Source organism: Protopterus annectens, chromosome 3.part1 (assembly GCF_019279795.1).
Source record: "Protopterus annectens isolate FY-2018-M chromosome 3.part1, PAN1.0, whole genome shotgun sequence".
Classification (NCBI taxonomy): domain Eukaryota; kingdom Metazoa; phylum Chordata; order Ceratodontiformes; family Protopteridae; genus Protopterus; species Protopterus annectens.
Window position 1 is genome coordinate 255,833,936 of NC_056732.1, and position 14,158 is coordinate 255,848,093.

Sequence of the window (14,158 nt, forward strand, 5' to 3'; positions counted from 1 at the left end):
AGGTGGCATGACATACTACAGTGACTACAATACCAGTCAGACATAGACCCGCACTGACAGCAATCTGAACACACTGGGGCATACTTGGAGACTCAGAATAGCATCCTGCCTGAGCATCACACACCTCCGCAGCTGGCACACAGGCATACTTTACGTCAGAACAGAGCACATGCCACACATGGCACACACATCCCATGTGCCACACACTCACAGCCTGTGGGGCTACACAACACACCTGCTACAGATGTGTCAGGTACCTCTATTGGCCGCTGCAGTGGGGTCCCGCTCAACAGGCTGTACATGGTGAAGGTCACAGTGATATGCCTGTGGGGCACTATGGTCCACCACAAAACACATGCATACAGGTCAGTCAGAGGCATGGACACATATGACTCAGTCATTGACCATGCCACTATGGATGACCTGAGACATACCTCCCTGGACTACATGATAGGGAACATAGAAGGGATCTCTCAGCATGTGGCACGGGCCAGTATGAGCCTGATCTTGGTTGCCATCATACCCTCACCAGGTATGCTACCACTATATGTAGGAAGGGTGTTCTATGTCTACATTATGCTCAATCTCCAATGTCATTCATAGGGTATCCACTGGCTGTCAATGTGTGCTTACATGCTAGGGAAGCCACAATGATTTGTGAGGGGCAGCTTGCACGTGACACCCATGGGCCAATGTATATTGGTGAAGCCCCTTGATACACACATACTGCCTTATGCTGCAGGACATGGATTACATAGCCACCTCCGAGGGTATCACACAGGATAGGACACTAACAGTGATGCTACACAACACCAGCAGTGTACACCGCAAGATGCATGCACTGGACACTGTCCTCAGCACGGTGAACTGCAATGTCTGTGCAGTACCAGAGTCCTGATTCACGGCTCACAGGTGCAACCCATCACTGCCAGGTTATACCTCATACCATGCCTGTCATCCCCTACACATGTAACACACATGGACAGGGGGGTGGTATCCCAAGGCACCACAGATACACACACCTCCAGGTTGTTGGCACAGCACAAAGCATCAGGGCCTATTCATGTGCAGCTAACAGTGTGTCGGACTGCCTTCTGGTTCATAGCCTGGCACACACAACCCTCCCATACACAGGAAGCCCACCTATCCTCCATAACAACACTGGCAATATGACAGTCTCAAGAACTGTCTTTATATGGCTGGACTGCATCCAGCCAAACATTGTGTTGGAGCATTACTGTAGCTACAACACACTAGTTGAAGGGTTCCCAGCATGTGGTCACTGAATTGCAGTGGAATAACATGTTACCACTCCCACAACAGGTGGGAACATGCAGCACCTGTACATCGACTACATGTAGACTATATGGCCCAGATCAGATGTGTATCCCCTGCTGTAGGTATTTTACCATATACACCCACACTGTATAGACACATACCATGTGTGGCCCCTGCACAGTAAGACACAGTCATATTGTTATGCATTGCAAATACCATTTATCCCTCGAGGCACGTGTCAGACATGGTAACTACTGCAGGTCACAGGTATTTATGTGTATGTGTCACACACATACATCATGTGTGCATTGCCATTGCTGGTTTAGGCAATGGCATGCATTGTTATGCACAAAGACCCACACAAGGTCATAATGTGTGACACAACCACATGTGGCAGTTGTGGGTTTCCAAAACATACCTATCTGTACTCTGACAATGGTAATAGACCCAGTAGCAGAGCGCACTAATGGCATTACTGGCCAACTAGCCCTGTTTGGCTGTGCTGATAGTGTGGTGACATCCCCTGTGTTTACTGGGGGAATATGCAGCATCTGGTGTATTGTAGTATTTGCCAAAAGGATCTGTTATCTCACACTTGCATTTACACACACCCTACTACCCCCACACACACACTTGCCATTTGCAGGACTCATACCCCTACCTAACTATGTCATGACACGTGAGAGAGACACATTAGCAAAGCGCACTATTTGGATTACTAGGAGGTTCCTCTTCTCTGGCTATACTTATAGGGTGCTGACATCATCAGTGTTTGGAAAGGGTAATGTGCATCATGTAGAGTGATCTCCAGATTGCCAAAACTAACATGTTTTTCATACAGAATTGCACACACACACAAACTCCCCACATCCAAACACACACACACTTGCCATTTGCAAGTTTCAAACCCCTACCTAACTATGTTATGATACTTGAGAGAGACGCTTTAGCAGAGTGTGCTATTCGGATTACTGGGAGGTGTCTCTTCTCCTGCTGTACTTATAGGGTGCTGACATCATCAGTGTTTGGAAAGGGTAATGTGCATCATGTAGTGTGATCTCCTGATTGCAAAAAAGCACATATCTTTCATACAGAATTGCACACACACAAACTCCCCACATCCAAACACACTTGCCATTTTCAGGTTTCAAACTCCTACCTAACTATGTTATGACACTTGAGAAAGACGCATTAGCAGAGTGCATTATTCGAATTACTGGGAAGTTTTCCTTCTCCGCTGTACTTATAGGGTGCTGACATCATCCGTGCTTAGATAGGGGAATGTGCATCCTGTAGAGTGCTTTCACAGTTGCCAAAAGGGACTTCTTCCTCACACAGACTTGCACATACACTAACCCCCCTCCACACACACTGGGCAGTTGCAGGATTCAAACCCCTACCTAATTATGTTATGACAATCATGACAGACACATTAGCAAAGTGCACTATTCGAATTACTGGGAGATTTCCCTTCTCCTGCTGTACTTATAGGGTGCTGACATCATCCGTGCTTAGATAGGGGAATGTGCATCCTGTAGAGTGCTTTCACAGTTGCCAAAAGGGACAACTCCCTCACACAGACTTGCACACACACTAACCCCCCTCCACACACACACTGGGCAGTTGCAGGATTCAAACCCCTATCTAACTATGTTATGACAATCATGACAAACGCATTAGCGGAGCGCGCTATTCGGATTACTGGGAGGTTTCACTTCTCCTGCTATACTTATAGGGTGCTGACATCTTCCGTGCTTAGATAGGGGAATGTGCGTCCTGTAGAGTACTTTCACAGTTGCCAAAAGGGACATCTCCCTCACACAGACCTGCACACACATCAACCCCGCTCACCCACACACACACACTGAGCAATTGCATGGTTCGAACTCCTACCTACCTATATTATGACACTTGAGGGAGACGCATTAGCAGAGCGCGCTAACCGAATTACTGGGCATCTGGTCTGCACCTGCAGTATTTATAGGGTGCTGACATCTTTATTTCTACAGAGGTATGTACATCTAGTACTACCTGTCAGGTGGGGGATAGCATATATATGCATTTGCAGCCACCTACGTCAGGGTCAGATATGCACATCGCACTGGCAGGTTATGTTCTATACCATGCTTTGTGACCACAGGACCTGTAACACACAACACAACCAGTCCAGAACACCACTTCCACATCCAGGACACACACTTAGCTTCCCTGGGAACAGTGCCGGGATATGCAGGTGTTCACATACACCATTCCAGTTGTTAACATCAGGTACAGGCATATTGTGTGTGAGAACTACTCAGGCCTCTACCACTTTACCCTACAGCCACTACAATTTGTGGGTCCATGTGCTACGGCAGAACCACACACCACAGCCACATGGGGGAATACATATTGCACCTGTCCATCTGCAACATGGGTACTCACTGTTCCACACCAGAGGTAGACCACCATTGTTGATATCTGACCATACGCACCTTTCCCTGGACATCCATATCCCATCCCCACCCCCAGTCAAGGTTGTCACTGCACACAAACTGTGTTTAGCACAAGCAGACTCTACACTTGTGAAGACTGGGGTGGACGACTTCAAAGGACCCATGCTGGGGGACTATACTGGCCACTCTGCATAATCCTTGACAATTGCATTCTATGAGCATGTGTAAGGTTTGCATTGATCATGCTATCCCACATATACCCATGACTGCTCCACAACAAGACACCTGTCAGGTGTACACCAGCCATATATGAGCCGTCTAACAGACAGAGTGAGCTAATACATTGCAGAGCTGTAGCCCACAGAGGAAGGACATCTGTGAACAGTTCCGGCACAACACTTCATTCCCACATAATCATCACAACACAGTGTCGACAGTGGAATTATCCAGACAATGCAGATAGGGCTCCCCTCAGTCTACAGCCACTTACTGTTAGAGGTCCTCAGCAACCCTCTTCCAGCACACACCATCAACATGGCTGTGGCTTAGCACATTCAAACCCTGGGATCTCCACTGTGCCCCTGCTTGACAGAGGCACAGCTCACTAGCCTCACACGTTGCCTTATGTGACCTACTTTACAGTGGCACAGTAGCCTACTGTACTGGGGATGCAGATGCCAAGCACACTCTGGCTAAGCTGTCATTCCCTAGGGCAACAAGCCTAGTATTGACCTCTACACCCATATGTTCAATTGTCAGATGCACAATATTTGTTGTGCTGTTCTACTGTTTGCAGGTCTTGATTGCCATAGCATTCCCTGTTCCTATGAACAACTTGTGTATCTGTGGGAGATGTCTGAACATGAGGGCGATCCACTATATCACTTATGTCTCTGTAGTCATTTACTGTGTGCACTAGGCAGATTGCTGTGTTGTGGTTGGTTCCTGGAATGACACATACAAATACCAGATATGTGTGGCCAACTGCTAAACGGAGATATGGCCTAAGTGTGTGAGCATGCCCAGTTCAGCCTTTCCATGGCATGTTGTCTGACATATGCCTCATTTATCAAAGTGTGCGAGCATGCCCAGTGTGAGCTTTCTATATGTTGCACTCTGAAGTCCACCACATATTTGGGTGTGTGTGAACTTCAACAATATCTCACGTTTATGGTTGTATGTTGGGTGTCATGTTGTGTACTAACTGGCCAACTGCTTTGTGTCTGCCACAACAGGGATTATACTGTGCCTGCAGGGATTGCATGGGATACTTTGCATACAGTTGTCAACATCCTTTCATAATGACCTAACACTGTAGTACCGTATAGTGTACTGGTTCAGTACTTTCACTGTGGTGGACAGTATCCTGGGCTTTAGTCCTATCACTTCTAGACATCTTCATAGTGAGCACAACAGACTGTGTAGGGGCCAGTTGTGCACATATGACCATGTTGCATTATGTTCAGATATGGACTACCTACACCAGGCTCATCCAACATTGGTAGTGTATTCCACAACATAGGTGGACATTGGCAAACACTAGCAATGTTCCCTAGGCCATTTCTGATTCTAGTCACAGGGTGTGTTTGTCCTTCGACACACATTGTAACTGGAGTTTGCCATGACATATGTCATGGTTAGTATACTGTGCCTCTGTCTACCTCTGACATAACAGTAATACCCAGGGTTAACCTACAATCTCCCATCCACTCATCGGGATTCCTCTTGAGGGGTGTCGATAGGTGACTCTCTGGCTAACCTGTACCGGGAGTTTACTCAAGAGTGGGGGTGCCTTCTGTGTTATGGATCATTCTGTACAGCTTGTCCTATGTATGTCAGTGCTGGGGTTCAGGTCTCTCATGTGCATAGCTCACTGCCATTCAGATTGTACAAGGTGCAGCATGTTCATTGATTCCAGCTTGGACATGGCTTCATACATCAGGCACAGCTTGCCTCTGGCTGGGCAGTATGGCAGTGTGTGGAGCTGCAGTTTGTTTACTCAGGCAACACATGGCATCTGTTCATGCTCTTTGCTACTCCTGGTGGAGTACTGTTGTGGACTTTACAGTTGATGGAGGTGTCTGCTGAGGTATATCCCACAGGGGCTATTGTAGTAAATTGTGACGCTGATGAAGGATGACTGCAGAGCCACAGTGACCTCCCCTTATCTACATCTGATAACCTTAATGATTGGGTGGGTATATTGTATGTTTCTGCGAACACTACAGCCACATGTTTGTCCAGTGCAGGATATCTATCACCTTGTGTCCCCAGGTCTCTCATTACATGTTAGGTACGTAATGGGTTAACACTTGTGTGGTAATTTGTGGGCACATACTGTATATCCATGGTGGTTGTCTATACACAGTTCTGCAATTAGCTTGCTGACATGGCTATGGCTCCAGTTGTCTGTTTGTAGGTGGCCCTTTTGTGGGTTGCTTGTGTCAGCTGGGGGTCAGATATGGTGGGCTGTTTGTACTCCTTTGCATACATGTTCAGTCACAGTCCTTCCATGTTGGCCTATACCTATGGGACATATATACAGAATGGGGGGGGGGGTCCCAGGACCAAGCCTTGTGGGATGCCGCTCATATCTGCTTTGTAGTCTGACATGGATGCAGCATGTCTGACCATGTCAGTTCTGTCCTTGGTCTGGTTTGCAACCCCTCTACTGACATAGGGGTATATATTTAAGCTGGTGAACATATCCATACTGAACTCGTAGGGTATTGTCTGGAAGCATATGCACAGTCCAGCTACGCTGTGTGGACCACAATGCCCTCATCACTGACCTTAATGACTGTTTCAAATGGGTCAAACATGTTTAGGGGCAGGATCTGCAGTTACGACAGCCACACTGTGTAGGGTCCGGTATCAGTAGGTCCACAATAGCTTTATGTCTGCGGTACATACTGATCCTTTCCATAGCTGTGCAGACCAAGCTTGTCAGGATCCTGGGGTGGTAGTTTGCAGTATCCATTCAGGCAACACCTTTGTTGTGAAGGACCACTGTTGTTGTACACTGCTCTTTGGGTGCATATCCTGTGGTAAGGCTGACATTGGGCAGTAGTGTGATTTGGCATTCCATTATTCTTGGAGTCCATGTTGGCCTCAGCCCAGGACACCATCACATACCTTTGCTGCTGTGTGTTTTGCTTTGCAGATGATGACTGTTAACTCAGCATCTGCAATGTCAGGGGACCAGCAGTCTGCTGGGATAGATAGTTTGCATTCTGGGGGTGGGGGTTTGCACTGCACCTGTCAGGTTGTATGTTGGCAATATGTGTGTGTGTTTGGTATGTTGTTTGTAATATCTGTGTGATTCGGAGCATATCTGTGGATTCCCAACATGGTTCCTACCATCAGTTAAGTAAGCCTTGTGATTATCCTTAGTGTCCTGTACAACTTGTATCTTCATAGGTTCATGGGTTCATACTAGGCTATCCACCCTAGGGCATTAGCAAGCCAAGCCAGAGTGTGTGTGTCTTTCGCCGCCCCTTGCTATGTGAGTATTATGGCCATTTATGATTTTCTTTACTGTGCCTCTGTCTGGTCATGACACAGTGAAGACCCCCAGTGTACATGTACGATCATCCATCCACTTGGCAATATTCCTGTTGAGGGGTGTCAGTGAGGGGCTCTGCCTAACATGGATTGGGATCCTGTTTCTGGGTGTGGGGAGCCTCTGGGTTATGTATCTGTCCCTCCAGCACATCCTATTTCATTATGTCTTGAGGCTGACATTTGTCACTCTCACAGCTCCAATGGCTTTGATTTCCTGTGGTGGAGCATGTCCATTACTCCTGTGCTCGACATGGCCTTGTACAACAGACATACAATGCCTCTGTGTAGGCAGTCTGTGACTGCATTCAGCTGGGGTGTCTACAGCCAGGCAGCATATGACATATTTGACACCCTTTATTCTCTTGGTGGGGAACCTTTGAGGTCTTCCGAACTGCTGCAGGTGTCACGTACAGTACATCCCATATGAGTCATTGTACTAGATTATGGGTCTGATAAGGGAACAGTAGAGGGGCACAGTGACCTCTGTTGATGTAGATGTGAATCCTTTCATGATACGGTGTCCAATATCGACAATCTTCCTAGCCACATTGGCATTGTGAGTGTCACATGACAGATTACTGTCGACTTGTGTCCCTAAGTCCCTGATTACTCCTTGCATACATAATGGTTTACCACCTATCTGGTAATTTGTGAGTACCTTGTCTGGTATTTGGTGGGACATTCATACTGTCCAGTGTCTTCAGGATGTCTGTGTGGAGTTCTTGTGTGTGAGAGTGTGGTCTGTCACATGCTACAGACTGTACTGCAGTTTTGACTACACTTAGGTGCACATGGGTGGTCTCCGCTGCTTTGTGCATTGTCAGTTACCTGGCCGTATGGGTGCCTGTGCTGCATATGGATACTCCCCCTCCTTTGATGTTTTGGTCCAGGTGTTGGGGCCATAACGCATGATATGTGGTATAACCTGGTTGTGCTGGAGTGCTATCAGTAGGCTTGCAGCAGGCTTCTGTCACTGCACAGACATCGATGTTCTCCATACTGGGAAGTGCCTCAGGGGCATGCATATTGCAGTTTACACATCTGGCATTGGTCAGGATTACCCTTATGTTTCTTACCACTTATGTTTTCTAGGGTGGTGGGTAGTCTTTTTGGCCTTGCTCTATGGAGGTGGCAAAGGCCTTATCCAGTATCCAGATGCCCAGGGGTAACAGCTGCAAGCCATCCCTGGAACAGCAGCATGGCTTGTCATGCATGACATCTCAAGCAGACAGACATTAGACCCTCTTGGACTGACAGCTGTAACTGTGCCACCTGTTAAAGCTGATCATTCTGTGTTTGTACTGTGGCATCATTCTTGGTGAGGATTGGATGCTGCAAACGGCCAGTGTCATACCGGCCTGGGGTACATACTCAGAGAGCTCATCCATGTCTCTTTTCATGTAGTCCAGGGAGGTACATCTCAAGTCATTCACACCAGCATGGACAATGAGTGCATCATATTTCTGCTTGCTTTGGGGTGACCTGCGTACTTGTGTTATGTGGCATATTGTGGCAGCCTACAGGCAGCTTACTGTACCCTTTCCCTTGTTCAGTCTGGTGAGTGGGACAGCGTTGTGTCTGCCTATACAGACACCTATTACAACTGTATCAGGCATGTTGTTTCTCCTTCTGGCCTGTGACTGTTTGGCACACCAGCTTTGTGTACTATGTGTTACATGTGCTATGTTTGGAGGTTGTGGTTGCTTGGGATCTGCTTTGGAGGCTTCTGTTGGTGTGGTGTGTTTGTAATTAGGGCATACGGGAATGTTTTTCTGTGTTTGTGTTTGGTTTACATTTGTGATAGGTCTATGTGGGACTGGGTTTGTGGTGTATGTGGTTACCTTCTCCTCCTGACTAGTTTTGACAGTAGTGAGTTGGTGGAGCTCAGCCTCCGGTTTGGATACATGGTTGCATCTCTCACACATATATTTGTATTTATTGGGGGGAGTTGTGGGTTGTCTGTGTACTTGGGGCAGGTGTCATATTGCCTCTAGATTCACAGATTCTACTTGTTGTGGCTGGCCTTAGTGGATTGTATGTGTGGACATATTTTATTGCCATACTACTGATCAGTGATTACTTCCCTTTTTATGTTTGCTCTATCATGTAGTAGCTTCCTCATTCTCTTGCATGGTTTGGTAATGGCTGGAGTCTAGCATGCCAGATGCCTGCGTGTATGGCATTGTGTCTTGTTGTTATTTGTGATTGCATACTCCAAGCATTCCTGGCTGTGTTCATGGAATGCCTGTATAACATGTTCTGTGGTGTGTCCCATATTCTGCACTTGCACAGGGCCTTTCGTGGATTCAACATCGGTTTGGAGGGGTGCAACCTATGCTTTACACATGTTTTTCACTGTGGTTTTCTGGCCAGGGACTGTGGTCAGGATGTATATATCCAGTGTGATTACTCTATGGTCTGGTCTTACCAGTGAGGGATGCACTTCTCATCTTGCCATCCAGTACACATGTTGCTGATTATCACATCCAGTATGCTTACCCCTCTTGTGGGAGTGGTACATTGTTCCTGGGCATTTTGGTTTATGGATTCTGGGAACTTTTCTCCTACTGTGTTGGTGCTAGTATAATGCTCCCAGTGTATGTCTGGATATTTTCAGTCAAGTAATATAATGTGGTTTGGGGGGCTTGATATATTAATGTATTCCAACATAGGCCAGGTGCAGTTCCTGGTATTAGGACAGTAGTCTGCAGCAGGCTATATACTGGGAGGCGGTTTTAGCCATTGGTATTTTACCATGGCTAATCCATGCTGCTTCTTGTTGTGGTACCAACATGGGGGTGTGGTTATCCTTGACATTTATTGCTAGTCACCCTCCTTTTGTAGCTTGTTCCATGTTTTGCGGCTGTGCAGCACAGTATGAGGTGTGACCTGGTAGTGTTAGGGTGCTGATGTGAGCCTTGACCCAGTTTTCTATTACAGGACTGATATCTACATTCTCCATACTGTGTGCGTTTACACTGCACAGATCTTGCTGTTTAGACTTCTGGCATTGGGTAGCATTACATCTAGGTTCCTATCCCTTGTGATACCTATGAAAGTGGGTTTGTGTTTTGAGACTTACCTATTCAGGGCATGCTGTGTGTACTGACAGCCTTTGCCAGTATCCTTGGGGCCTGGACTGATAGGTGCACGCCACCCCTAGCAGGTGGTGCATCATGTCATGCTCCGTATGTCTTCCCAGGCTGGAACACATTGGCTCCCCTTTGACTAACTGCATTACTTCAGCCAGTTAATGCAATTGATCATCCCATCGTCATTTTGTGGCTTCATGCTTGATGAGGGTGGATGTTAGTCAGGGTCCTCAGGTGTGCATATAGTACATGGTGTTACATTACTTAACACATGGCATTCATGCCTCAGATGGTGCTGCAGGGCTGCCTCTGTAGGATGCGCATATTACACTCCCTGTACATGTTTGTGAGCAGGTCATGTCATTTTAGGCATCCCTGTTATTATTTGAGTGAGTCAGAGGGGGTATCATTCCCAGGGTTCCTACTGAGCCAGTGTATGTGCTATGCGTTGCCTCTTTGCCAAGGCCAGGGCATACTGGGCACGCCTCCTTCTGCCTACTGGGGCAGGATCAGGTTGTTCCTCCTCCGAGTCACGCTCTGCCTGTGATGGCCTTGACAATGGTGGGGGGCTGTTTGGCCCAGCCCTATGCTGGTCCTGCTGCAGCTGTTTTTGCAAGATCATATTATGTAGCATAGCACATACCATGACAATTTGGGTACATGTAGTTGGTGTGTACTGCAAGGCTCCACCAGATGTGTCCAGACACCGGAACCGTGACTTGAGCAGCCCAAACACATGCTCTATTACATTACGTGTTTGTGCATGTGCCTCATTATGGTGTTCCTGTTCAGGTGTGTGTGCGTTTCTGATGGGTGTCATCAGCCACGGCTCCAGTGCATAACCTGCATCCCCCACTAGGTGTCCATGTGGGATGTCCCCATTGGCAAATGTCTGGTACAGCTGCGTCAAATGCCAGATGTGGGAATCATGGTAACTCCCAGGGCAGCCAGCACACACATTCATTATTATGGCCTGGGCATCACACATGACCTGGCAGTTGATGGAGGGGAAGCCCTTGCGGTTAATGTAGGCCCTACCCCGCTCACCGGCTGGTGCTTTGATGCGTATGTGCGTGCAGTCTATTGCACCCACTACCTCAGGGTATTCCGCTATTTGCTGGAAGAGACGCATATTGCTGGCCAATACCTCACGGGCATTGGGGAAATATACATGATCACCGACATGTGCTGACATGGCATCCAGGAACTGGTGCAGTACCCTGGAGGCTGATGCCTGTGATATCCCCATCATATCACCAGTTGGTCTTTGGAAGGTACCTGTTGCTAGTATTCTTAGGCCAACACATACCTTGGTTTCCACTGGGATGGGTTTCCCTCTGTTGGTTCTGTGTGTGAGGCGTGGCCTGCACAGCTCAACTATTTGCTGCAGGAGCTCTCTGTCCACTCTATAGCGCTCTACTGTCTCCAGCTCATGTAACCCGTGGTAGGTGCCCCTGGGCCTGTACACTCTTCTCCGTCTCCTCACTGTGGGTTGTCTGGCACCATCTGCATTGTCACCACCCTCAGCAAGTCGCTTATGTCTCATTATGACAGCTATGGCAGCCCCTAACATTTCTGCTCTGAGTTCAGCTTTTTCAGTTTTCACTTCTAATAGCTTACTCCTGTCTTGCAGTGTCTCTTGAGAGAAACATCCTGCACTGCTGTTTGCAGAGTTTTAAGTGCTGGGCTGGGCTACTATTTTGCCTGTGTAATTGCTTGCTTCTAATTGTTTTCACCTGCTAGCTCCAGCAGTATTCTCTGCTAGCTTCCTACTAATTCTGTTGCTTCCTTTTTCCTTTCTGTTTCCTCAGGGGGGAGCAGCGTGCATACCAGCAGAAACACGCTCACAGTGGCTTACATGCACGCACACATGCTTACACGGTTCAGGATCTGACTATTCGGGTTAAAACGCGCGCTCACCAGCACACACAGTGTTACAACTTTGCCAACAGGCTCCCACATGCTCAGTCTGCCCTACACGCGCGCACACTGCCCTACTCGCGCTTCATGGCAAGACATCGCAAGATGCGCCAGCAAGAAACTTTGGTGTAAGTAACAGTGTACACCTTCCATTTCTTGACTTTCCTATGCTTATCTTGTGGCACTCCTCTTTCCCTGATCTGTGTCTGTCATCTGTCATGTTACACTGACCTCCAATGAACTGCATTTCTTTCTACCATTTCCCCCTGTGATGTCACCTATCTCCTACTCTATTCCTCCCCCTTATGTATCTCTTACACTACTCAGACTGTGCTCATTTGCTATGTGACTGTGGGATTCAGTATCATAACCCTCATTTACATGAGATTGCCTACTAATGCTTAGTTACATGTCTTAGCCTCAGCTTCCCCCCTTAGCAACCACTACACGGTGGCCATGTTGTTTTTGGTCTGCTGGTCCCTGCATTGTCATTCCATGTATTACATAAAACCTTATATTTTTATGTTTTATACAGCGCAACCCGTTTATTTTTATAATTTTTGCATCGGGTTACCTTGCCAATGGCCACATATTTGGTCATTGGCATGCTGCCTGACACATATGCACCCTTTATTTGGAGCTGACATGGCTCCGTTGTGATTTTTGCAGAAACATACTCAGTTGTCAACTGAGTACATTTCTGCAGCTAAAACATCTCTTACACGGGCTGGTTTCTGCTTCGTGGATCGCTAATATACCTCATTTGCATACCTTTCGGCTGCAAGTGAGGTATTTAGCATATCCACGCCCAGTCCGTGTAAGAGACGTTTTAGCTGGTCTCTTACACGGAGTTTAGGGCTGTTCCTGGATCGCGAGGCTTGCATGGAGTGTTACACGTCTCTTACACTCCGTGCAAGCCTTCGTGAATCCTGCCCAACATCTTTAAGCAACTTAATTCAACAGTACTCCTGTCCTAGGCCACTCCGCTCCACGGATAAAGTACTATTAACAGTTACTAGATCCCAGAACATTGACAGTGACTCCCTCTACTCATCTTACATATCCAAAATTTGGAACTCCCTGCCTTCATCCATTACCCAGGAATCTTCTCTAACCAAATTTAAAATGTCTATCAAAAGCCATCTTAACAACAAATGGTTATGTCTCTGCTCCACACCAGACTAACTTCAGTCCCACTCCACTACTGCAGTATCTCTTGCCTTACACACATAGTCTCTTGATAAGACTACACAGTCTTATCAATACCCCTTTCAGATGCATGATGTGACTACATAGTTAACATACCTTAATATTGTTTGCATATGTTTTGATCTTTTTAAAACGTGCTTGCCAATGACTTAATAATGCTTGCTCATTAATATGATCTTGTTGTATATAGTAGAAACATGTTAGTAGAAACATGTTAGTATATTTTGTTTGTATATTTTGCATAAATGTTTCTTTGGAGCTTTTCTCCCCGGGCCTCCATTGAAAATGGACGTATCCAGCTGGACTATCCCGGTTAACAAATGTAAAATAAATAATTTATATTAACAGTTATATTTCAGACACTTCTCATTAAAATAAAAAAAAAACTGTTACAACTCTCTGAAGAAACAATTACAGGACATGTGTAAGAATTTCATGTGTAAGAATTTATATGAAATGACTCACCTTTTGTTCAGGGAAAAGCCTAAAAGAAAATTAAGGATATAAAAATGCTAGAATTATGCACAAACTGGATATTAACAATTACGCACTATTCGTTGTAGGAAAACGAAAGGAAAACATTAAAGAAACGTCACAATCTATAAAAATAAGTGATATTACCAATATAAAACATACAAACATATAAAGCACATGGTGCAG